This window comes from Aethalodelphis obliquidens, unplaced genomic scaffold, assembly GCF_003676395.1.
Source record: "Aethalodelphis obliquidens isolate GAN/ISIS:26980383/991018 unplaced genomic scaffold, ASM367639v1 scaffold25, whole genome shotgun sequence".
Taxonomy (NCBI): Eukaryota; Metazoa; Chordata; class Mammalia; order Artiodactyla; family Delphinidae; genus Aethalodelphis; species Aethalodelphis obliquidens.
The window spans coordinates 33,697,744-33,724,698 of NW_020837969.1; the positions used below are offsets into that span (position 1 = coordinate 33,697,744).

At 43.8% G+C, this 26,955-nt stretch overlaps 1 protein-coding gene across 3 annotated transcripts in view; it reads left to right on the forward strand.

The window, feature by feature from the left end:
- The window catches only part of CSGALNACT1 (chondroitin sulfate N-acetylgalactosaminyltransferase 1), a 328,662-nt gene that overhangs the window by 152,053 nt on the left and 149,654 nt on the right, over positions 1-26,955 (forward strand). For 2 of the 3 annotated variants that reach the window (XM_027122991.1, XM_027122992.1), the window contains exon 2: positions 503-595. The gene's annotated coding sequence lies outside the window, so the exon portion shown is untranslated. Of the gene's footprint in view, positions 1-22; positions 194-502; positions 596-26,955 lie in introns of those variants that run through there. The other variant, XM_027122993.1, reaches the window with a different exon arrangement.

The window sequence follows — 26,955 nt, forward strand, 5'->3', positions numbered from 1 at the left end:
CCGGGGAGCTGGGCTCTCCAACTTCCCGGGGATTTGCTGTTTCGTAACATTTCAGTCCCTACGACCATTAAAAAAAAAAAAAAAAAAAGTGCCGGCGCAGTGCGCGGTCCCCTGACCCAACCTGAGCTGCGGCTTCCGTGCGGACGCAGCGCCCAGGCCCCAGCGGGCGGCGGACACCCTGCTTCGCTGCGAGGTTTGCTTTTTGGGGTCTTTTCCGAGCATGTGACTCTGCTTTGCTTTTACACACACTTCTGCATGGCTCTCAGCATTTGTTTTAAACCTTGATTATCTGTGTGTGTGTGTGTGTGTGTGTGTGTGTGTCTTAACAAATATTTTGCATTTTACCTATTAAGATAGAAAAGGGAAAATACCATCCTGCTTTTTGGGGCAGAACTTTGGATGAATTGCATTTTATCTCCTAAATGATTTAAAATTTCGTAATTTAAGACATGGAAATTCACAAGGGCGACTCCTATTTTTATTTTATTTTTTTGTATTTTAGATTCCTTTCCATTTCAAGGAGAGAAGTCAAGATATTATTACCCAGTGAAAAAATGATGTAGTTTCCTTGTAACCTTCTTTTCCTATACTTCAGGTAAGTGAGTCTGTTAATCATGAATTACTTAAAAATGAACCTCCGTATGATCTGAGTTTATTCAATATTGTGGCTGTGTTTGAAATGTGCTAAATTTCATTTTACTTTCCATTAATAACAAATTACCATTTTAAGATATGAGTACTTTTTCAACATAATACAATTACTTGGCTGCTTTGGAAAAGCCTTTTCTTCACTTGTAAAGCCTGTAATCAACATTTAACTTTGCCAACTTCCTCATAATTTGTCTCTTCTCAGAGTGGCAAATGCCTGAAACCAGTAATGTAAACAGTTAGAAGAACTGCATAATTCTTTTTAAAAAAAGTTCACTTAAATAGGAACATTTGTTCTCCTTTTGGAAGTTGTGACAAAATGTTAAGCTTTCTCAAATATTTAACTCATAATCAAAAGGGCATCGTAATTTTCACCATGCTACAAAATAATTATTTAAATAAGATGTTTAGGAAATTGAAGGATGATCTTCCTTTCTAACTTGTAATATCTTAGGGGAATACTTTCTAGAATTCTTGGAGAATAATAGTACGCTGATGGATTGTACGGTTGGTTTCAGACTGGGGACACATGTAAATCTCAGGAACGTTGTTTTAGTTCAGCTGTTGTAACCAGTCATTTTGAATTTCTCGGCAATAATTATTTTATTACATCTGGCAATACTAAACTTTGAAAAAAACAAGAACCTCGGGGACATCATGAGCTGAAATGGAACAGCATGAGATGGGAAGTCGTATATGTGGTTCTTACCTTCGGCAGAGCTAAAACCCTTTTTTAGTTTCCTCTGGACATGATTCTGGAGCCATAAAAATGAAAATAGGTAAGCTGTGCTCAGCCTTCGCATATCTTCAAGAAAATGCCTTCACCCGTCTTCATTTAGCAGACTTCTATGGAGGTTTTGTTCATGACTTTGTGTTTTTTGTTTTTACTTTTGTTACACTGATTAAGATAAAAGAGTGAAAGTCAAAACACAGGATGTGATTTTGGGTTAATGTACCACTTTGTACTCAAACAGTAGAGAATGAGGAGTTAAAGGCACTGTATCTGAGTCACCAGTAACGAAAAATAAAACCAACCTTGGCCAAAGTTAATAATCAAACAAAAATAACTAAAGAATAATTCTTCACAAGTTCTTTTCTGAGTAGAAAGTCGAGGGGCTAAGAGGCCTAAGTCGCTCAAGGCCGGCTTAAGGGTCATAATGGAATTCTTCTAATCTGAGGTCTTGTGATGTTTAATGTTCTTGAGAATTACTTGGATGATGTAGAAGAGAGCAGTTCGTTAGAACTCCATGATATTAACGCCTTGAGGTAATAGTAGAGAAGAGCCAAAGTCAACTGTACAAAATAGGGAAGTAATCAGAAGCCGATTAAGATGTTTATCCTTCAGGACGAGCAGTGAGGGCGGCGGACCTGGGTTTTGGCAGCGGCCTGGGGGCTGTGCATCCCGCTGCAAAGACTGGATATTTCCAGGGAGTCAGGCTCCAGCCGGGCAGTACGAGCTTGGGAAAGCCTTTGGTTTTCCAGGAACTGCTTCTTGCAGACTGAGTCCTTTATAGACACAGGGACTTGAACGTCCCTCGGTAGTGGAGCTTCACCAGAGCTGTGGGGAGCAGTGGTGTCAACTGGGGAAAGAGTGTCTGGGGTGTTGGTCGGCAGGTCTGCCACCCCCATGCACGGTGCTCATGGATCCCAGCCAGGAGAGGTGACTGATTCAGATGCACACCAGCATGAGGCCTTGAAAGGCTTGCCGGGGCATCTCCCGGTGGCCCCCGCGTCCTCCCCGGAGCCTGTGCTGCCGCCAGTCCTTCTCGGTGAAGCGCTGCCCTCCGTGTTTGTGCCCCACTCCGTGCCCCGTGTCTCCACACTCTCCTTCCCACCAGCAGCTCTTCCTTCCTTGCCACCCCCCAGGGGACGTTTACTGGTCCTTCAGCAGCAACCCACCTGTGGGGCTTCTGGCACTCAGAAGCAGGGCCTGGCACCTGGAGGCACAGAAGGAAGCAATGAATGGGTGAGCGGGTGCGTGGGAAAGGGAACAAGCGGGGTCCCGGCCCTGCAGGAGCCACTGGCCCCTGGCCCTCACACCCTCTTGGACTGGCGCCCGTCGCTGCCCTGTCATCCCTGTTCCACGACGGCCTCCCGAGCGCCCCGCCCCCGCCGCCGCCCCCCGCAGCAGGCCGCAGACCCGTCTGTTCTCACCTCTGTGATCCACTTAGTTCCTCGCCTCATGTCTGAGGGATACAAACTCTGTCTGTGGACGGATAACCCCGTCGTTCTCTGCAACTCTACAAGCCCGTGACATGCATCTACCAGCTCACGTAAAATGGTAGCTGATTCCGTTTTATGTTGGAACGAAGCGGGTATTATAAGTAAATACTAATATAAAGCTATAATGGAGACACTTGGCAAGTTGCGCATTTTTGCAAAACTAGAGAATTCAGTAGAGCAGTTTGTGTTTTATAAAGTAGCCTTCTTTGGGACCTGTTTTAGACTCTCAAAATCTTTCCATTTAATGGAATGAGACGTAAAGTCTGTAGGCTTTTCATGAGTGTCAGTGTTTGCTGCTGCAATTTTAACTTATCCTCCTGAGCACAGTTTACTTTCCGCAGATGAGGCTTCTCCGGGCCACACCAGGAGGGTCACACTGGCACCAGCGTGGGTGTCCACTGGTGCACGCCTGCCAGTGGGCCGCCATCTCTCCCTGTTGATCGACACTTCCTTAGGGCTGGCTTTTGTCTTCTCTGCCCTGTTCCGGGGCTCTGCTCTTTGAGACGCCTCTTCCATCCCGTTGGTTTCTTGCTTCAGCCTCTTAACGCCTGCGTCTTGTCCTGGCGGCCCCTCCCCTCCCTGCCTCCTCTGTCCTCTGCCCTCCAGACTGCGTTCCTTCTCTGGACTCAGGACTCAGCCCTGGAAAGCCTTTTCCTGAGCCTTTGCCTGGCCTGGGGCTGGGCCTCTGTGCCCCCCTGCCACCTCCCACCTTATTTCTCCATTGCCTACAGTTGTTTACCTGCTAGATGTCTGTCCTTTGGCTGCCACTGTCCTCAAAGGGAGCACCGTCTCTACATTCGCAGCCTCTAGCGTGTTTGTTTATATTTACAAACAAATGTTGGGATGAATTTCCGGTTGTGAGTTTCGGTCTCAGCGTTATTGCTCCTCTCACTGTAGTCTGATAAGCATCTTAACTCTTAGTTTGGTACCTAGGAAGTCAGATTATGGAGATGCGTGTGCCCCGACACGCGTCTCTCCAGCATCCGACACTCCGACCACTGCCCTCGAAACTCTCGCTCCCTTGGCTTATGTACGGCGACAATGAACTCTCCGTGGTTTTCTCCCTCTTTCTGTGCCTGACCCCTGTGGCCCCCTTTCCCGTCTCTTGTTCCCAGCATTCCATCCTCTCTGCCCTCTCATTCTGTATTATCCACGCAGTTTCCTCTGCGCTAAATGGTGAACTTCTGCTGACTTCACATTTGTTTCCCCAGGTCACACTGCCGTCTGGCACCGCGGACTCTCGGCCGTCTCTGCCACATGTCCTGCCAGCACCCTGCACTCGTTACGTCCCCTCGGGCTCCCCCTCAGTCACCAGCCAGAGGCCCCCAAGGCATCCTGACTTCCTTACTGTCGCTCAGGTGCTCATGCGGTCCGTCGCCGAGTGCCTGCATCCCACCTACCCCTCTTCCTCGTGCGTCAGTCTGCACTTGGACTCCCCAGGCTGTCCTTACCTCCTCCTCACCTTCACCCCCACCCGCCCCCCGTGGCCACAGCGGCCCTTCTGAGGTATGTCATCTAGGCTCACGTTGCTCCTGTTCAGAATCTCCCAGTGGCCTCCCAGCACCTCCAGGTGGCCTGCGCTCTGGTGCACCAACCCTGAGGGCTCTCTGGCTTGACCTGGGGCCTTTGCTGGGTCCTCTCCCCGGGACGCCCTTCCGGGCTCATTGGCCGGGCCGGTTCCTACTCGTTCTCCGTGACTTGGCTCAGGCCTCTCCCCCTGGGCTGACTTGCGGGTTAACCTCCCGATTTTTAGCACTCACTAAATGGTGTTATTCCATTTGATTTTCTTGCCTTTCTTTCCTGTTAACTAACCTGAGGTGTCTGGAGGGTCCTGAGCCCCATCGGGACCCCTTGACACCTTTGTTGCCTGGCATAGAGCACGTGCTCAGCGGCACGAGTGGTTGGGTTAGGGGTGAGTGTGAACCGGCTGGGAGCGGGCCCACCTGCGCTTCTGACAAGGACGGTGGATGCGTGGATGCGTGGACGCAGAGGACCCGAGCTGTCGAGGGATTCAAACCAGCGTCTTTCTTCTCCCCTCTTCTCCTGCTCTGTGGCTTCCCCTCTAGGAAGGGCTCTCATTCTTCCTGAGTAAAATCATGGGAGAAACTTAGGACAAAGGACGATATGAATGAAAGAAGATAATTAACTTAAAGAGTCAAAAGTGCATCAGAAAAATAGCTTCTTGTTTACCCTACCCACTGCCCTTCTCACTCCTGTTTCCAGGTGTTTTACTTTGGTTTGGGGATCATAAGTACGTGGCCACCAGCCTGGCGACTTGCGGACTGCATGTCTCCCTAAGATGTCTTTGTCCTAACGTGCGTTTCTTCCCATTAGAAGCAGACTAAAGGTGTACCTAGGCATCCCCTTTCTTCTGAATTTCTTCTTCTTCAACTCAGGGCACAGGTGGCTCTCACCCTGGCCCTTCTGGTTGTTCAGCCGATTGGCGTTGAGGTCTACATTTCCCTGTTTCTAGAGGCAAGGCAGTTGGCTTCACAAAGACCCTAGAACTGGGATTGGAGCCTCAGCTCCATCCCTTATTAATCCTGTGAGCTGGACAGGTTGCGGAACCCCTCTGCCCTTCTCCTCTTCTGGAAAATGAAACGAATGGTACCTTTTGGAGTTGTTGTGAGGATTGAAAAGTTCCTGGCACATAGTGGGGATGCAAGAAATTATCAATATTAACTAACAGCATGTAAATGTTTACATTATTCTAAAATGGAAAAGAAAATCTGTGGTCCCTTCTTCCTCCCTTTTCCTTTCCCAGCTTCCATAATTGAAAGAATTCACTTGTTTGTTGGTTAATTAATTAATTAAGCAAACATTGGCTTGGGTGTCGGCCATGAGCCCTCCACTGCTAGACGCTGGAGATTTGGTGGGATGGACGGTCCCTGCCCTCCAGGAGCCCATGGCGGGGTCCTTGAGCCACTGCACTGAGTCATCTGGGATGCTGGGGACCCACCCAGAATCCCAGGCTTCACTTGGAATTGGAATCTTTGGGGAGCTCGGGTGTTCTGGCTCTGCCCGCAGGAGCCTCAGAATAATGCCGACTTCACCTCCTCGTGGAGAACCTCTCAACCAGGGCCCCCCGAAGGAGGCGTGACCTTTGCTCCAGGCTGGCTGTCTCCAGTTTTTTCACTGTCCCTGCACCTCACTCCAGAGCCTCCAACAGGCTGATGACTGGAGAGCCTCTTTCGACGTGCTCTGCTGTCATAACACTTGGGTTATGGTGAATGTCCTGCCACCGAGACCACACACTTCTGATATGCACATTCTTTAGCTGTGGTGCATGTGTCATGTTTAGTTACTTAAGCAGTTGTTTTCTTGTGCCCAAATGTGGTTCAGCACTTTACTGTTTGAAAATACGTTATTTGGAAATAATTTCAAATTATCAAAAAGTTGTAAACATAAGAATAGAACCATGAACATTGTGGTACATGACTCTTTTTGAATTATGGTTTTCTCAGGGTATATGCCCGGTAGTGGGATTGCTGGGTCGTATGGTAGTTCTATTTTTAGTTTTTTAAGGAACCTCCCTACTGTCCTGCATAGTAGCTGTATCAATTTACGTTCCCACCAACAGTGCAAGAGGGTTCCCTTTTCTCCACACCCTCTCCAGCATTTACTATTTGTAGATTTTTTGATGGTGGTCATTCTGACTGGTGTGAGGTGATACCTCATTGTAGTTTTGATTTGCATTTCTCTAATGATTAGTGACGTTGAGCATCCTTTTGTGTAGTGTCCATCGACAGATGAATGGATAAAGAAGATGTGGCACATGTATACAATGGAATATTACTCAGCCATAAAAAGAAATGAAATTGAGTTATTTGTAGTGAGGTGGATGGACCTAGAGTCTGTCATACAGAGTGAAGTAAGTCAGAAAGAGAAAAACAAATACCATATGCTAACACATATATATGGAATCAAAAGACGCAGAGGTAGAGAATGGACTTGAGGACACGGGGGGCGGGGAAGGGTAAGCTGGGACGAAGTGAGAGAGTGGCATGGACATATATACACTACCAAATGTAACATCGATAGCTAGTGGGAAGCAGCCACATCGCACAGGGAGATCAGCTCCGTGCTTTGTGACCACCTAGAGGGGTGGGATAGGGAGGGTGGGAGGGAGACGCAAGAGGGAGGGGATATGGGGGTATATGTATATGTATAGCTGATTCACTTTGTTATAAAGCAGAAATTAACACACCATTGTAAAGCAATTATACCCCAATAAAAATGTTAAAAAAAAAAAACAGAACCAAAAGTACATAAGGCCTTTACCCAGATCCACCTATTGTTAATATTTTGCACCGTTTTTTATTTGTGCATTCTCTTCCCCTCTTTCTCCTTCTCTCTATCTATATAGTATATATACACATAAAGATTATTGTACATTAGGTTTTTTTCTGAACCATTTAAGTTCATACATCATAGCCCTTATTCCTAAATAGTTCAGTGTGTATTTCCCAAGAATAAGCATGTTTCCTAATATAACAATGGTGCAGGCATCATTCAGTCAGTTTAACATTTATTTCCGTTTATCTTATTAGATAACAGACTGTACTCTGACTCTGTAAGTTCACTTATAATGTCCTCTATAGCATTTCCCTCTAGTACTAGGACCAGGCATTCCATTTAGCTGTTATGTCTGTATCTTCCTTAAATCTGAAACGTTTTCATAGTCTTTCTTTTGTGAAATGATGTTTTTGAAGAATACAATCATTTTTCTTTTAAAGAATATTCATTTGGGGTTAGATGAATGATCTTGTGGTTGGATTCACGCTGTGCGTTCCTAGCAGGGCTTCTGCTTAGGGATGTGTTCTCATCAGGTCCCCATCTGCCCCTCACTGGTGATGCTAATTTTGATGACCCAAGCAAGGTGATGATTCATTTCTTCACTGTATGGTTGCTGTTTTTCTCCTTGTAACTAATGAGAAATACCTTACTTTTATCCCTTTTGTTTTGATGCCTATCCATCAACTCTTTGCCCGTAATGAAGTTAGCAGTCTTAAAGCCTACTCTGTACAATTCAGATGCGAGGCTCCCGCATGATCTTAATTTTATGGCAGCAGTTGGATGGATTGGAGATTGATGAATAGGAGGCCTGAAAAGGAACTGAAATAACCATCACTGATGTTTTACAGATGCTCTCATGGTGAATTATTTCGAAGAGCTCACACTCCTAAATTCATGATAAAAAATTGCAGTGACAATGTGGAAATCCATCTTTAGCTTGTAGGCTGTGTTTATTGTACATATTCAGTCATTCTATCCTTCTGTGTTTGAACCCCAGAAACAAAGGTGGCAGTGGCCAAACAACGTGGGGAGCTGGTGGTCCTGGCGGTCCTGGCCGTCCCACGGGACCCACAGCAGTGATGCCGTCACCGTGACGCTTGAGGAGGCCGCCCAGGAGTGGACCTCTTTTTCCAAAGATCTGCCCTTTGCAAAAGAAACTTTCCTGTTCCCTGCCTTGTTTTAGAGATTGACCGAGATGTTTAGGTCAGAGGTTTAACAGTGTCGTTAGTGTCCCATTCATTTTCCCAACACCCCTTGGCTAAGAAAATGGCTAACGTTTTTTTTTTTCCCCCCACTAAGTAGTAACGTTCATTAGCCTGTGAGTGTTTATGTCCTAACAACTTAGTAGCTGTTTGAAAAAATAATACAATAAATTGAAAGAAAAATACTTGCTTTATCTCATTCTTAACCGCAGTTACTTAATAATGGGATGTGTCTCTCTCTAGGGTGCTGCACAGCTCCCCAAACCTTGGGGTCAGATTAGACGCTTCATCTTATGTAACCGTTGCTTTTCATCACAGGAACTGCTCAAAATGTAGTTTCACAAAGCTGTGATATCTTCAAAAGGAATGTAGCTCAGTCTAACGTTGAACGTGTGAATTACCTGGAGCCAGCAGTTTGCATAATGTCCAGCAGATGTCTAGTATCCCGTGCTTTGCTTGAAAGTTTAAAATATTCTGAAGCACAGCTCTGAGCTCCCTTTGGTGCCCCGGGGTGCCTCGGGACGCAGTTGTGAACCATCAGGTTAGGCGTAGAATCTTTCTGGGGATGCTTTATAACCCTTCCGTAGCCTTTAGACGCCCAAATCTGTGCCTCCAGGGCAAGTTAGGGGTTGAATAACTGTAAGCAGCAAGATTATAACTTCACAGCACACGGCCAGGAGACAGAGATGACATTTCAACCTACTTGGCAAAAGGTGAAAATTCCTTCTTTTTTTTATGGTATGGCTCAGGTAGGAGGCCTGATCTCTGCCTTTTGGTCAGTACTGCTTTATACCCTGCTTACCATGGATAAGCAGATAGCTGTTTAACTACATTGTTTATTTGATGAGATTTTCTTACGTAACCTTTTTGGTTTGGTTCACATGTTATTCTCCCCACAAGCTGCTTATTTTCTATGGATTAATGATTAGCTTGTCTTCAGGCTTTGTAAGAATGCTGAAAATCATCTCAAAACCAAAGTTGTCGTAAGGTTTATATCTTTGGTAACAAGATGCGGATTAACTAGCTCCTAGTAGAAATTAGATCTAGTTGACATAATAATTGCAATTTTATATATTTGAGCTTCAGCTATGAAAAGGCTTTTGTGAGAGGAAGGCGGATATTTTGAAAATCAGTGTAGCTTTAAAACAGTGACGAGGGGCACCTGCTCTACCCAGTGTGGGGACTTCAGGGTACAGGAGCATGGCAGGCGGCCTCCTCATCAAAGGCCGAGACTGTCCTTAAAGAGAGGAATGGCCCGGTGTCCAGAAGGAGCCCCCAGCTATGTGTAGCGATCTCGGCCCTGTGCCAGCTCTGTGCTCACAAGCTCCATGGCCCGGGCGAGGCTTGTCCGGGGACGTGCAGGGTGTTCGGCGTTCCTGGGCCCACTCAGCTGTTGTGTCAGCCAGGATCTGCCCCCTCCAACATTTCCAAACACCCTCCACTCCCGTGCTTGGGTCAAACTCGAACCCAGTCCTTGTTTAACAGATGAGGAAACTGAGGCTCAGAGCGGGAAAAGGGTCATCTGAGGTCACAGGTACCAGTACAGCCAGGATCTGGTCCCCTGCCCGCCTGCCTGGAGTCCATGCCAGGGACAGAGCGGCCCCGGTCATTTCCTTCAGCTGTGATAATCCAAGATTTTTGTGATCAAAGAGAGATGGGAGGTTTTTTTTTCTTTTATTGAACTATGTTTTTTATCTACAGTGTTGTGCTAGTTTCAGATGAACAGCAAAGTGATTTTTTTTTGCAGATTATATTTCATTATAGGTTATGACAAGATATTGAATATAGTACCCTGTGCTATACAGTAGGTCCTTGTTGATTATTTTATACATAGTAGTGTGTATATGTTAATCCCAACCTCCTAATTTGTCCCCATCTCCTTTCCCCTTTGATAGCCGTAAATTAGTTTTCTATGTCTGTGAGTCTGTTTCCGTTTTGTAAATAAGTTCATTTGTATTGTTTTTTAGATTCTACATATGAGTGACATCATATGGTATTTGTCTTTCTCAGTCTGCCCTCCTTCACTTAGTAGGATAATGTCTAGGTCCATCCATGTTGCTACAAATGGCATTATTTCATTCTTTTTTATGACTGAGTAGTATTCCATTGTAGATATGTACCACATCTTCTTTATCCATTCATCAGTCAATGGACGTTTAGTTTGCTTCCATGTCTTAGTGCTGGTGTGAACATTGGGGTGCACGTGAGATCGGAGTTTAATAGTGAAGAAACCTTAGAAGAAAATGGAAATGGCAAAAATCCAGTTAACTTGCTAAATATTTAGATTCCTGGATCTAGAATAAAAGCTTCAGGAGGGCGGGGATTTTTGTCTCATTCACTGCTGCATTTCAACCTCCTAGGATACTGCCTGGTGAAGAGGAGACACTCCGGAGATGTGTGGATTGGGAGCAAAGGCACGCTCTAACTTATAGGTAAAGTTTGTGGGTAATACTATACTTAGGTAGTCAGTACTCTGGCAGGATATAAGTTACTGCATTCTTTTAAGTTTGCTTAGATGAACTTTATTTCATGTTACAATCAAATATTAATCTGCAGAAATAATAATAATGTCTGTGCTGAGTTCTCACTGGCTAGAATGTGATATTGAAGGTAGTATTATGACATTAGTATTTTTGTCATCACCAACTGAATACCCTGCCTATGACTTTATTCTGTTGCGTATTTGCAGTGCTGGCCACAAAGGAAGTGCAAGTGTGATCCGATCATAGCCGGCGTCTGTTGCTTATGTTGAGTTTAAAATTCTGACCCCCCAAGAGGGGAAACAGAGGAAAGCTGTGCCCCTGTGTGACCTGAGGTTGGAAGGTGCCTCCCTTTTAAGGATCTCTCTTGTGATGCAGGGGTGTTTGTGCCCTTGGCACTAGCTCCTAGAATAACAGCTTACAGGGCTTGTACAGCATCATCTTTTTGGGAGGAGGTCCGCACAAGTTTGCAGTATCATTGAGAACGTGGATATACCTGGCAACTTTATTCCAAGAAATTTGGTGCTGTGTGCAGAGGCTCACTTTCATTCACTGCTTGGGAGTCATTATTACCTATGTGTGTTTCTGTTGGGACCAAGTTAGAAGAGTGTTGGGCTGTGTAGAGCAGCATCCCAGGCGGGGAGACATGGGAAAAGAGGTCCTCGTCACCGGATTCTCGACTAATCTCCGAGTGGAGTCGTCATTGCCCCTCCTTGCGTTCCAGCCTTTTCACTGTACTGTTCTTTCAGGAAACCTCTAGAAACAGTTAACAGAGGACAGTTTGTCAGACCCAAAGTGTTTCCCAGAGATTACTAGAGCTACCAGACATTTTTCGAAGGGAGAGTTTTCTGATCAGATAAGTTTGGAAAATACCATATAGCGTATTCCTCTCTTGTAGTGTACGATGAACCTGGGCCTGTTAAAGGTTCTGGAAATTCTAAAGGGAAGACTTAAGTTTAGCTTAACCTCATGGGTCCCAGCTTTCTTCTCCACAGAATCCTTTTCCAGCATGACAATTCTTAACTTTTTAAGAACAGTGTTCCACCCACCAGCCTTGAAGAAACACTGCCCATGATGGGAAAACCTGATTCTGAGTTTGACTTGCTCCTCACTAATAATAGGCACAGATTCAGCCAGTTTTTCTCAGCCTTTGTCTTGGAGCTTTGAAAAAACACCAATGCCCAAGCTCATCCCAGAGTTTCTGATCCTGAGTGTCTGGGCTGGTGCCAGTGACGTGTATTTTTAAGATGCTCTGCAGGTGGTCTCAGATGTGCTGGACGTTGAGAGTCACTCTGCTTGGAAGAGGTTTCTAATTCTGTTTTTTTTCTCTAAGGCTGTAGTAGTTGTCTCCACTTCACGCTCTTTGATGCTGGGATGTTTCCTCGAGGGAAATGGTTTCGTGTTGAAAAACATCTGATGTGACGTGTGGCTCAGAGGTCCTCAGCCCCTGAGCCTCCTGCTGTTGTGTGCCGGGGATTTGGCCCCGGTCTCTTGCAGGTGTGGTCCTGAGGTTGCTGGAGGGTGGAGGGAAGTGGTGAAGAGGAGAGCATGTTGAGGGTCCTGCTTCTGAGCCCTCAGTGCTGCTTAGACCTGGATCTCTGCCCATCAGTCAGCTGGTGACTTGGTGACGTGGAGGTGGGTCTCAGGTCCTCTTGGAGGAATGTCCTGTTAGGTTCTTCTGCTCTTTCCCCTCAGGACCTGACATCCTCTCGAATCTCTGTTCCTCTGCCTCGTACCATGAGAAGCCAGGTGGGAAATGGCTCAGTGAGGTGGGTGGGTTTTTGCAGTAGCTCCTCAGGGAATTAACACAGGGAGAGTAAGGTAGGTCCTGCAGCCACGGGCTGTGTCCCCCGGGAACTTTTCCAGGAAAGGGCCCAGGTGAGAACATAGGACACAGAAGCTGTCACTAAACTCAGGTCCAGCTGCTCACTGCTCACAAGCCAATACTGGAGACACAAGTGTTGGTAGAAAGGAAAGGTTGCTTTATTTTGGAGGCTGGAAACCAGGGGAGAAGACAGACTCATGTCCAAAGGCTGACTCCCCCTGCTGACCAGGGGGCAAGAGCTTTGAAGGGGGAGCTTCAGGGATGTACAGGCGGAGGGAAGGGGCTACGTGTAGAAACAGCACCGTCAGCTCGAAATTGGTCCTGCGGTGGTCTGATCAGCGTCAGGTTGATTGTTTTAAGTACAGTTAATCTTCAGTTCCAGGGTCGGTTAGTTCCCATTTCCTTGAGGCCAGTTCTCCGAATTGCGGCAGCTTATGTCATGGCTACAGCCTGGTCAGCGTGTCGTTGGTTAACTTCTTCCAGCTGGTGGGAGTTTCAGTATCTACAAGACAGCTCACAGGACATGGCTCAGATTATCATCCATAGCCCTTGAGGAGGAACTAAAGGTCCTTGACGTTGTTTAATGACTAAATTATTATTATTTTGTCCTGTTTAACTGCTTTTCTTTGCTTTTGTATTCTCTCACTTCTCTGATTAAGTTTATTCTTTGGCTAAAGGTTTTCTACAGACAAAAGGCAGGAATAGGACATGGTGGGTAGGGGTCTGTCCTGGGAAGGCCGCATAGGGTCCTGCTCGGGTTTAAATCCAAGTCAGCGTCCACCAAATTGATCCACGCTGCACGGGGTGTGGGACAGGCCCCAGCGGCTAAATCTTGGATCAGAGGCAGGCGAATCAAGCTTGTCTTCACATGGTCAACGTGGGGTCACTGGCCTCACCACAGAAATGATGCCAGTTGTCACCAGAGAGTGTAAACTCAGACAGAAAGCAATCCCCGTCCTGTGAATTTATGGGCAGAGGAAAGAGCCCTCACTGGTCTCTCTCTGTGGTGCTGGGAAGTGACCAGCCCAGGGGTGGGCTAGAAGGTGAGAAAAGGGGACCACTTTCCGCATGGGGTTCCAAGCACTATATAATCTACTTCACACATGCTGTATAATCCCCCCATTTGTTCCCCGCCACAGCTATGGACAGTACTTCTTATTAATTCTCTAAGTAAAGATGAGAGACACGGAAGCTCAGAGGTAAAATATCTTGTCCAAGGGTACACGGATGACTTGAGAGTGACGGGCCTAGAATTCAAACTTAAATCTATTTGATTCCAAAGTCCACTTGGATGTTCCCAGCCTGTCCTGCTGTCTGTTGCTGGTCTGCATGTCAAGGTTGCCATCACTCTTGCTTCTGAATATCTTTTTTGTGGTTGAGCTGGATAACAAGTTCTTAAAAACATAAAGAGATGCCTTGTAATGCTTTATTGCTTATCAGATACTACTGCAGCCATGGGACAGAGCACTTTTTGTCACCAGTCATTCTGGGACAGACTCTGAAAGAAAAGGACATGGTGGCACAGGATCCAGCCTTTTTCTCCTCTGAGTATATTTAGATTGTGCTTCTTCTGATTTTATAAATAGATGATTGGTTTTCAAATAAGCAGTCAATAGTGCTCTCTGGCAGTGTGCCCTACATCTAGAATTTGTGGCATTAGCTAGAATTTTATAATGGCATAAAAAATTTCCTGGAGGAAATAGGATATCACCATGTGATATAAAGCCAGCATTAGTAAGATAAATATTAATCCAAGGTTAACTGTTAGCCTAAACTTTCTCTTAATTCAGAATCCAAGCTAAACCTTACTGTGTTAAAACAAAACAAAAAAAAGAGAAAGAAACCTTTATTTCAGCTCAGTTTGAAATTGCAACGTGAAAATCACCATAGACTTGCAAAAGCTCAGTGTGAGTAATGTTAACTGTCTCCATAACTTAATTCCAGAAGCCAAATACCACTGCCTGGGAGGCACATGGCTGTAAGCTTTCAGGCTTAGGGAACACAGATTTCTCAAATGTTAGCTCTGGAGGGTGATCATTTAGTTTGACTAAACTTAAGTCATAAGAACATAAGCCTTCTACAGATGAAAAAAGTGCAGAGGTGAAGGGTCTTTTGAAAGTTGCAAGGTTGGTGGGTAGCAGACACTAGCCCCCTACCCCCAAATATATTTCCCCTAGTTGTGGTTCACAGAGCATCTTGGATTTGCAGCTTAATATCCTTAATTGGTTTTGGGAAACTCTGGGTGAGTATTTCTGCAACTATTGCTTCTTTCTCCTCTTTTCTCCTTTTGGGATTCAAGTTACAGGCATGTTAGTTCTTTGATCCATGTCTCAGGTGCCACTTCAGCTCTCTTCTGTATTTTCATTCTTTTGTTCTCTCTGTGCTTTTTATGTGGATATTTTCTCCTTACATCTCTTTTACTTTAGGAAATCCCTCTTTTGCTTTGTCTAATCTGCTCTTAAACCTGTCTATTGCATTTTTAATTTCAATTATTATATTTCTATCTAATTCTTTTACATAGATTCCAGGTATCTGATAAAATTCATCATCTTTAATCTATGTTTTCTAGCACACAGCAATTATAATTATATCAAAATTCCTTTTTGATAATGATTGTATATCCCCTAGATAGTACACCTAGAGTGTATATATTATCCGTCCTTTCTCTTTAGTTTTTGGTCATTTGTTCTTGTCTCTTGTGCTTTGTAATTTTTCATTAAGGACCTGACATTGTATATGAAAATCGTAAGTCTCTGGATGCTGTTACCTTCCTCCAGAGAAGACTTAATTTCTTTCTGCTGGGCAGTGGAGTAAATCTGTTCAACTAGGTACAGTCAGTGATCACGATGATTGGGGTGGAGTTCAGGCGGGTGTGTTTCTGTTGACCTGACTCCTAAGGCATTTGGCAATCAGGGCTTTGTAAAGGAGCTCAGAGGTGATCTCAGGAGGGTCAGTGTGGGTGGAGTGGTGGTGAGGCAGCCAGACTGAGGGGCTGAGAGGTGAGAAGACAGAGACACCAGGGTGGATGCTGTTCTGAGAAACCTGGCTGTGCGTCAGTATTCACATGCACACTCAAATGTAAATTCATGGATGGCACAGAGGTGGTAGGGTCTGCAGTCCTGTAGAACAGACTCTTCATTTCATGTGAGTATTAGAGACTGGGCTAAACTACCCCCAAATACAGTGACTTAAGTAATAATTAATTTTTTAACTTAAAATCCAGGGTGATGGTTCACCCTAAATGCAAGAGATCCTGGAAAACTAAATGTCTTCTTTGAGGCAGAAGATCATAAGGTTGATTCCTAAGTATAGGAGGTGTGTGCACAAAGCCCAGGGCATGGCAGGTGTCCACTGCATTGGCTTATCCTAGGTCTCTCGGTGGCCAGGGGCTGGACTAGCTCTCATAATAGGACTTGGCTTTTGGGAGAGATAATATTAGAAATTGTGATAAATTGTCATCCTGAATGCCAGTGGCAGGGTGAACAGCTTGGGGGAGTAGAATCTCAGGGCAGCTTCTGCAGCCCACCTGCTGCCTGGTGACTTGGGCGTGGGCTGTGCACACCACCTGATCTGGACCCTGCACCGGCCTGTAGGCTGTGGCACAGTGTTTTCCACCACTCCAATCAGAGAACCACACCTACAGGGCCCACACCAATGGACTCTTCACTTTTGAATCAGCCGTGGCAGAGGGCTGGGATCCCAGAATGCCAGGAGTTTCGTTCATTGGCCTCCAGGCCTCTGGGTCAGGGAGTCGTCTCGGCCACCTCTCCTTTCCTGGTGACAGGGGCAAAGTCTTCACAAGGCTCCAGAGTCTTCCTCAAGGCAGAGCCCTGGGAAGTGTCAGGTCCTGTTCCCACATTCACTCCCTGTGATGTCAAAGCCAGTGTGGCAGGTCTCATTTGCCTTCATATTCTCATTGCCTGATGCCTAATAGATGCAGCAGGGCAGTGGGAGGTGCTGGCTGAGATCTTTTGTGCCGCACCCCCAGCCCCAACAATAGAGCTAGTGTCCTGTTGAGAACAAGTTCTAAGTTCTCCAAGGCCCAGTACACCCCCAGTTGATTTCCATGTGCAAGGAGGGACACTGGGGACTTCCCTGGTGGTGCAGTGGTTAAGAATCTGCCTGCCAGTGCAGGGGACATGGGTTCGAGCCCTGGTCCGGGAAGATCCCACATGCCACGGAACAGCTAAGCCCGTGCACCACAACTACTGAGCCTGCGCTCTAGAGCCCACGAGCCACAACTACTGAGCCTGCGCTCTAGAGCCCACGAGCCACAACTACTGAGCCTGTGCTCTAGAGCCCGTGGGCCACAGCTACTGAACCAGCACTCTAGAGCCCGCGGGCCACAGCTACTGAGCCTGTGCTCTACAGCCTGCAAGCCACAACTACTGAGCCCGGGAGCCACAGCTGCTGAAGCCTGTGAGCCTGGAGCCCGTGCTCCGCGACAATAGAAGCCACTGCAATGAGAAGCCTGTGCACCTCAATGAAGAGTAGCCCCCACTTGCCGCAACTAGAGAAAGCCCACGTGCAGCAACGAAGACCCAATGCAGCCAAAAATTAAATAAATAAATAATAAAATAAATTTTTTAAAAAAGGGACACTAGTTTGTCGAACTTCTACCAGTGACAGATAAGAAGAGGGACTTCTGGAGACAACCTTTGTGAATCTCCCAAAGGAGAGCAGAGAGGCTAAGGGGGCTGGGAGGGTACCATGCTTCTGAGCTGAGGCGGAGGAGGGGCCAGAGGATTGCTCATCAAATTCCTGGGGTCTTCAAGAAGCGAAGGCTGCGTGTGTGCTATCTTACGGGATGTCTGCTGAGCTACCGGGCCTGCTGACCTGCCCCAGGGCTGATGGAGCACAGAGCAGAGCATTGATGACAGAGGGTGTGGTGGGGTAACATGCAGAGGACACAAGACAGCCCCCTCGAAATCAGGGTCCCTGAGAAATACGCAGGCAGGCTCCCACCATGAGCAGGCCCACGTCCTGGCCCACAGAGGGAAGACTAGCTTGGGCTGTCACAGGCGTGGAGAGAAAGCTCTCGTATCAGCGCAGGGTGGCATGATGCTGCTGGCGGGGGTTCACCTGGAAGGTGCAATCGAATCTAATGCCATCGATGCTCAGTTACTGCTCGGGATTGAGCCTCCTGCCAGCAAGCCTTGCTGGGGCCTCCACCCATCCTTCTGTGTCCATTGTGTAAAGGAATAGGACACCAACACAGAAGCAACTAACCACGAACCTCTCTGCTCTGCGACCAGAGGAGCGGGTGCAGGGAAGAGGGAGTGGTGTGGGGAGCCGACTACCCATTCCTCTGCCTCTGCCCACCCACCTCTTCCCTCCTCAGCCATTAGGACCAACAGCTTGGCCTGCTTTACAGAGAGGAGGGAAATCTTAGAATTGAATGTGAGATTGAAATGTTGCATGGACTTAAAAAAAAACCCTTTTATTGTGAACATATTTAAATATACACAAAAGTAGAATATAGTGAACTTTCATGAACCCATCGCCCAGTCTCAACAGGTATCAGCATTTTACCCATCTTGTTTCTTCTCTCCTTCCCCAACTTCTACTTTATTAAAAATTTTTTTGTGAGAATATTTTAAAGCAAATCCTAGCCATTATGTCATTTCACGTGTAAATGCTCTTGTGTATATTTCTAACATACGAGGACTTTTTTTTGCAAAACCATTATGCCATTATTGTTTATAACAAAATTAATATTAATTCCTTACTTAATATTATATAACACCCAACTCACATTCAGATTTCCCCAGTTATTTCAAAGGGATCATTTCACAGTTGCTTTTCAAATTTGTATATAAACAAGGCCCACATTTTGCATTTGGTTACTGTGTTTTATGTCTCTTTTATTATGTTGTTGTTCCCCTAGTGAACTCTCTCTTTTTTCTTCCTGACATTGACTGATGGAGAAGCAGGTTCATTTGTCCTGTAGAACATTTCACCCTCTTGACTGATTCCTCTTGGTGACAATTAACTTGTTTCTCTATCCCTGGTATTACCTGTAAGCTGGCAGGTAGATTTAGAAACTTGACTAGATTCAGGTTCAGTTATTTTTAGACAAGATACTTCATAGGTGGTTATTTTAATATATAAATATTATTATTAATATTAATGTTATTAATATTTTAATAAGCAGAGGAGATTAAAACATTTGGGAATGGACTGAGAATAAAAATCACTCACTTCCCAAGGGGAAGGGGGCACAGTGTGCAGCTCGCAGTTACTGGAAAAAGTCAAACCATTGGCTGTTAATCAGTTGAGCCTATTAAAGTTAATTTCTGCTGCTGTACAGGAAAGTGATTCGGTTATACACATATATACATTCTTTTTTTTAATATTCTTTTCCGTTATGGTGTGCCGTAGGATATTGAAGATAGTTCCCTGTGCTATACAGTAGGACCTTGTTGTTTATCCATTCTCTACATAAAAGCTTACCTCTGCTCACCCCAGCCTCCCCCTCCATCCCTCCCCCAGCCCCCTCCCCCTTGGCAACCACCAGCCTGTTCTCTGTGTCCATTGTGTCTTGATCACGTTCTCTGGTTGTGCTCGTTCAGCGTGCTGGTTGCTCAGACAGTGCATATTTGGATGGAGTGGGTGGGAACTAATTTGCTGGGTTGGGCTGGGTGAGGAGAGTTTGAACCAAGCTGACTTCATCTTTTTCATGTCTTGAATCAAAGTAAAACCTCTGAAGAGCAGCCGAGGGAGTGTATCCTTTTAAATGATCTGCTGGTGGGAGCGCCAACCCGCTGTCTGTTAATTTCATCCTCTGTCCTCTGTGTAGTTCTCCTTTGATGTAATTTCCATAGGTTGAAAGGCATACAGTTTTGACATGGATTCCCTTGTATTGTCTTCTTTTCTAAATATGATTTTCAGGGCCATGGCAGTTTCATTCCAGGTTATTTATCTTAACTGGAACAAAATGAAAAGTAGTGTCTTTTGTCTTTCATGGACATCCATGAAAAGCTTGAATTGTCACAAGTGGCCCAATTAATAAAACATTGTGTGTAAACATTTAATAGTCCTTATGAAATGCCATTTTTAGCATTTGCTATCCAGTTTCCTCCCTTTTGCATAAGAAGTGTGCCTTGCAAATTATCCACCCAAAGGGTAAATTTATTTATTTGTAGTTGGGTAAATAGAATTAATTTGAACTGCTGAAATAATTTATTATTTTTGCTGAATTTAAACTTTTACTTTGTGAGTAGCGTACACACAGAAAGTGATTCTTTTGCTGGTCAAAGAAACATTTGATATTTGAGCCTGAACCATTCTTAAGGCTAGTTTCCCAGAAGGAACTCTTGAATCTTGTTGCTTTTTACTTTATTGACTTCCTGTGTTAACCTGTACTGAAAATTACTGATTTTTTTTCTTAGAATCAGTGTTAAGCCTAAAATACTACTCTTCTCTCACTGCCTCATATCCATGTAGAATAACAAGAAAAGGAGAAAATTAATGGTGTGAATTTTAAAGTTTTCATCCCTTTCATCAGGGGAGATGAAATTTTATAGATGGATAACATTTAGGTCTTTGGGGGAAGTGACTCGATAATATTTTAAGGGGAAGTATTTACATTTTTGTTGTTGTTGCTGACATTTTTCCAGTTGATTGGCAGATTTTCCTGTTTTCAGTATGAAGAAAACACTTGATGGTGGATGATTTTTCTATAGCCATTTAAAATACGCAATTATGAGGTGATACATGATGAGTGTGTTTCCCGTTCAAGTGGGAAGTCGGCTAAAGGGAAAAAATGATGTAATGACTTTTTTGTGGATGAAAATGAGGCCGGCAGTTTTCATCTAAATATTTTGAAATGAATCCAACTTATCTATCTAGACCCCACTGAAAACTTAACAGCATCTTCATAGAATTCAGAGGTATCATACCTTAGCTTTTCAAGTAGCCAGTTCTGGTAGCAAAAAGGGCAGAGGTCTTTCCATTTTGCTGATGGACTGTAGGTTTGCTCGAAAGCTCTGAAAGTCAGTGGCTGAAATAGCCGAGGCCATTTTCCATGGGCTTTGGCTGTGGAAGCTGAAGTTAATGCCTTTCTCTGTGGCTTTTCAATATTATTTTTTTCCCAAATGTTGGTTATTTTCATCTGGAGTTTCTTAAACAACAATAACAACTCCTTTATGTTTAATCATTAACTTAAAATATGTTTAGCACCTTTTTCATGCAAATGCCATCGTAGCCACATCAGTCAGTGAGAAAGAGGTGGCAGCTAACAGCGACCCTTTCCCTGGTTCTGATTTCTGTCTGCTTTCCGCTGCCTTTGTCTTTCCACCATAGACACACCAGGCTCATGTCAGCAGTAATTCTCCTGCTCTAGTTTCTGTAACTTCCTGACTAACAGGTCTTTAGCTGGCGACTGGCTCATATAAGACAGAGGGTCTGGCCAGTGAGTGTCTTATGCATCTCAGATGTAGAGTTTCAGGAATCAGAGACATCGCTGTACACGTCTTATTACATTAGGAGAGTCCTCAGGGGTAGCAAGAGCAGTGCCCTGAGCCCCTGGGGCCCCCCAGTCGCAAAGCTGGAGATGCTTCTCATTTCGGTTTCTGTCCGCATTACCTCCTGCTCTCCGTTGATGTCTGGATTTTGATTAGGGCTTCTTTGAGATGTTAATGAGGACCAAACTATTGAGACAGAACCGCTTAAATATCTGATTTGGGAGAGAGTCCTGTTCTTTATTTTATTGGCTAAAAGTTCCTTCCAAGTGTTTAGATGTTCAAATTATTGCCAACAGCAAATATATGTTTAAAGAAAATTGGCTTCTCATAATTAAAGTGATTAAAACAAATTTTAAACATTGATAAACAGCCACCATTTTTCTTATTTACCATTTTGATGAGGTATAATTTATATAAAGTACACAAATCTTAAGTGTGCAGCTCAGTGAAGTTTTACATACAAATATACCCACACAGATCACCACACAGGTCAAGATTTAGGACATGTCTAGCACCAGAGAGGCTCCCTGTCCACCTCTCTCTCACACTTAATACCCCTGCCCTCAAAGATAACTGCTATTCTGACCTCTGATCTAATCCAACATCTTGGATTAGTTTTGCCTGTTTTTGAGCTTCAGGTAAGTGGCATCATAAGGTCTGTGTTCCTTTGCTTCTGGCTTCTTTCACTGTGTGAGATTGATACAACAGTTTGTTCTTGTTTGTTGCTGTGTAGTGTTCAATTGTAGGAATATACAGCAATTTATGTATCATTTTACTGTTGATGGACAATTTGTGTCCATCATACAATGACTATTACAAATAAAGCTCTGGTGGACACATCTATTCTTGAATTACTGGATCACAGAGCCTATGTGTATCTTTAGAACTCACTAAGAAACAGTTTTCCAAATTGGTGGTGTCAGTGTAGACTCCCACCAGCATTGTTCGTGAGTTCCAGTTGCTCTACATCTTTGTCAACACTTGGTTTTGTCAGCAGCCAACTTTTAACATTTAAAAAAATGCTATCTCTAATTTAAACATATAATTTTTATATCCCCAGAGCTAAGTTACTTGCTTTTAAATGAATTTTCAATTCACCAAATGCTATTATTGAGTATTATTGAGGGCTTTATTGTGCCTTAGGGTCTGTAAGAGAATAAAACATAACCCCTGCTTTCCTGGGTTTACCATATTCCACTGGGGTGCTGTAGAGAGCAGGCCATCAGCACTGCAAGTCAGGTTGTGAATAAGTGCCATATTCAAGTCACTCAAACACATCTTGACAGCAGGACTGTGTCCTCAGCTACACTGTCAAGTGCATTATGCTTGTCTCTGGCGTCTTTTCGCTTTTCCTTCAGCACTGTGATGTTGTCAACTTTGTACTTTACAGCATGCCTCACTGTGCCAGCCCATGTGGCTAATGGTAGCACTCTGTACTCCCTAAAAGTACTGTGCCTTTCTCCTGTGCATTGTCAGATTTGATTCCCCAAAATCTTGCTTATGAGTCAGGTAAATTAAGTTTTGTATTAAAATTGGATAATGACTCATATATATTACCTCCTCCAAGAAGTATTTTTCTTTTAAAAATGGATCCCAGGAGGCATAGTGTCTTAGCTCAAAGGAATTACCATTGATGCTTGGATTTTTGATGTTTTCAGGCTAATGCAGAATTTTGAGAAGTCTGCTTTATAAATATCGCATTAAGGGAAGCTATCCATTCCACCTACATTTAAAGGTAGCTCTAACAGGGGAATAACTAAAAATTGAGGCAGAAATTTCAAATAATTCCCATTAAAGGATGAATTGGCCCCATTATATATCCATTGGTTTGGACCACTTATTCTAAATGGATTGGAATAGAGTAGATGGAGTAGAATCTCAGATGTGTTAAAATTGTATACATATCTTTAGATATGTGTTAAAGTCACTTTAGATCTTATAATCCAATAGACTTTTCTGTATATTCATTGTAAAATTAAAGGACTTAAAGTCCTTTTGTTTTTCACAGTTAATATAGTACTTAGTGTGGAAAAGTATGGTAATTCAAATGTTTCTTCAATGTTTACTTAAAACATGGGATAATGATAAGAAGTCTTTCTGGTCTACAATCAGAACCTACATTGTACCTGTCTGATCAGAATTCTTATTTAATGCGTCAAGATACCTCTAGATTTCAAAAACCAATTTTGAATTGGTTAATTCAAAATAATCATATCCAATTTATTTTTCTTTCATTTGTTATGACTAAAACCCATGCACACACCTGAGTTACTTTTAGAAAACTCAGTAAACTTGATAATTTTCCTTGTACAGGTTTTGCACATCTTTTGTTAAACCCCTTTCTAGATACTTTATATTTCTGATTATGTAGTCAGTGGTGTCTTTTAAATATTTCATTTTCTGACTCTTTGTGCTGATATATTGAAATACAGTTAATTTTACATACTGAATTTTGTATCTAGCAACACTGTTAAACATGCTTATTAGTTCTAATATTTCATCTGTGCTTTCTTTTGGATTTTTGACATATAGAATCACACATCAGTAAATAATGACACTTTTATTTCTTCGTTTCCATCCCTTATCATTTTTATTTCTTTTTCTTGCCTTACTGCATAGGCTGAGATCGTGAGTACAGTGTTGAACGGAAGTAGTGGTGGTGGGCATCCTTATCTCATTCCTGATCCTGAAAGGAAAACTTTTATCATTTCACTGATAGGTCTGATGCCTGTTGGAGGGTTTTTGTAAATACCCTTCATCAAATTAAAGAAGCTGCCTCCTATTCTCAGTTGTTAAGAATTTTTAACCTGTTTGGGTGTGAGTTTTATCACACACTTTGTCTCTATCACACTTTCTCTTTAATGGGAAGATGGCAGTGCTGACTGACACTCATTAAGATGTGACCTTTTGGATTGTTTATTACCCGGGATGGATTCCAGGCAGATCCTTTTGATCTCTTTCTTGGCTAACTGATGCTGGAAGAATTGATGTTTACAATCGCCTGACACCTCCTTTTTGTGCAGGTTCTGTGTAGGGTCTGGCTCATTATCCTCAGAATACATTTTGGGTTTTTGTTTTGTTACTTTTCCCCCCATCAGGCCTAGGCCAGAGTCTTTTCAGTGGAAACAATCTGTGTTGCAGTCCCATGCACAGGTGAATTGGGAATATTGTCCTTATCCTTCTATAGGCAGCACATCCCTGTGCAAAGGGCTCTTGGCAGAGTCAAGGTACCTAGGGTCCCCTGGCTCTCGCAGGGCAAGGGCCTCACCTCGTGAGTTGTTGTGTTCCCTCCCTGGATCGAGGTTGGCGCTAAATTCTCCTCTAGGGCTATTGTAGCTCTAAGACTCTGTGAATCTTTGAGGGGTTGTCTGTCATCATCTTTTTTCTCATTATCCTTACAACCGTGAGGGGGTCAAGAATTTTAATCTTGTATTTTCAGGTGGAAAACTGCCTTACAGAGATCAAGCGATTGGCTTCAAATCATGAGGAGAACAGAACACCATATTCTTGATCTGTCCTGCAAATGGAAATTGAATATATTTAAATTATACTTATTTAAAATGTAAATGTCAAACTTTATTTACTTTAAAACAAAAACATTTTTTGGATAGCTGTCAAACTTCTTGTGCCGTGCTTTTCATAGTGTCTAGCACATCTTAATGGTCAATTAAGTGACCATTATAACAAATGTTGTGAAATGACCACAAACTGAAAACTTAAAACAATAGAAATGCATTGTTTCACAGTTCTGGAGGCTGGAAGTCTAAAAGAAAGGTGCTGGCAGGGCTGTGCTCCCTCTGAAGGCTCCAGAGGGATCTGGTCTTTGCCCCTTGTAGCATCTGCTGGTTGTCGGCCACCTCGTTCCAGCCCCTGCTTCCATGACCACATTGACTCCCTCGCTTCTGTCAGCATCTCTCATCTAAGGGTACATGGGTTTGCATTTGGGGTCCAACCAGATAATTCAGGAAAGCACCTCCTCTCAAGATCATTAACATAATCACATCTTTTACCATGTAAGGTGATATTCACTCTTTTGCCATGTGAGATAATATTCACAGGTTCTAGGGTGTGGATATATCTTTTTGGAGACCACCATTCAGTCCCCTAAAAGTAAAGCTATTTTTTGGTGGTGATTTTCTTGGTGTAACTAGAAATGGACACTTAAAGACTAGATCAGCCTTGAATTTCTTTAATATATGAATAGAGGTGCCTCTACTTTTAGTACCCAAAAAGTGGAGCTAGAGGAAATAATATTTGAATATATCTCTCATTTTTCCTTTGGACTACCTGTTTATTTTCACTAAAATTGATTATTAGGGGGACTTGAGTTTGAAAGATTCTCTAACAACCCAATTATATGAATAAATGTCAAAAATACAGAGTAAAAGATTTAATTCAAAAAATTTACACGATGTCAAAGAATGTAAGTCAACAGTCATGCTGCACTGCCTGGGGAGGTGACAGCTTTTGCCAAAGGAAATTGAAGGGATGCTTTATTTTAAATGTATTCACTCTGGGAGTCACACAGACTGGTAATTGTTTTATATGATGCATATCAATTTTACAGTTTTTCTGAAAGATGGATTTTAGTCTTCAATATTTCATTCTATAGATACGGGAAAAGGATATTTTTCAGGAAGGCTGACTGTAATGTTTAAAGTTTGGCTACGTTTGTAACACAGTGTTGATTTTCATGAGGCATGGTAGATAGAGGTGACCTAGATTATTATTTTGTTTTTTTGCTTATCACTCATTTATTCAACAGATATTTACCGAATTGCTGCTGTGTGCCAGGCACTGTCCTAGAAGCTTGGGAAGCTGTGATGAACAGCACAGATAAGGATTTCACTTTGGTGGAGAATAGACAGAAAACAGCCAAGAGAAACTTAGAGAAGGATAAGTGCTCTGCAGATAACTGAAGTAAGAAGTGCTACAGAGTGACCAGTGGCTTCTTGACTGGGGGATCCAGCCAAGAAGACCTCTCTCAGGAGGTGATATCTACGATGGCACAGGAAGGAGTGAGCCTGTGGGTGGGCTAGAGAGGGTGCAGAAACATACAGGGCAGTGGCAACAGCTCTTGCAAAGGTCCCAAGGGCAAGAATGAACTTGATGTCTTGGAGGAACCAAAAAATGAACAGAGTGAGTGAGGGGTTTATGGGAGGGAACGAGGCTGGAGAAGGGCTTAGAGCTGGTCACCTGGTTCTGCGGTTCTCAGCCCATAGAAACGTCTGCAGGGGCCTGAAACCTTACCTGGACCTCACCCTAGAGAAACTAAATGTGAATCTATGAGGGTGGAACCAGCATCCATTTTTGTGGCTGTTTTTATTTGTTGTTTTTTTTGTTCCCAAGGTGTTATCGGTGAATTTAACAGTAATTCCGCCACTTTTTTACTGTCTGGGATCCTTTGTTCTAAGACGGCCCTCAGAAATTACTTTATGATCAATAGCCAATTAGAACATCTGATATAAATGAAATGTTCCTTAGTACCAATTTGAATTGCTGTAATTCCAGCCCAAAGCAAAGGATCTTTGACTTATTACCTGCTCTCTCATCGGCTCACGTTGGGGAATAGCCCACGAGGCCGCACTGCTCTCTGGGGGGCGTCACTGTGGGTGTGGCGACTCTCCAGCGGTGCTTATGGGTTTCGCACATTCTCGTGATTATTTTGTTTCTGTTTCTAAGAAAGTGCAGCTCAGTTCTAAGCTAAATGTGATGAATGCAAGACCAACAGTTTAGTTTCTCTTGATTTATTTCCTTTACAAGTTTTGGTTTATTTTTAATAAATGCTGATTTATAATTGCAAAAAAAAAATCCTC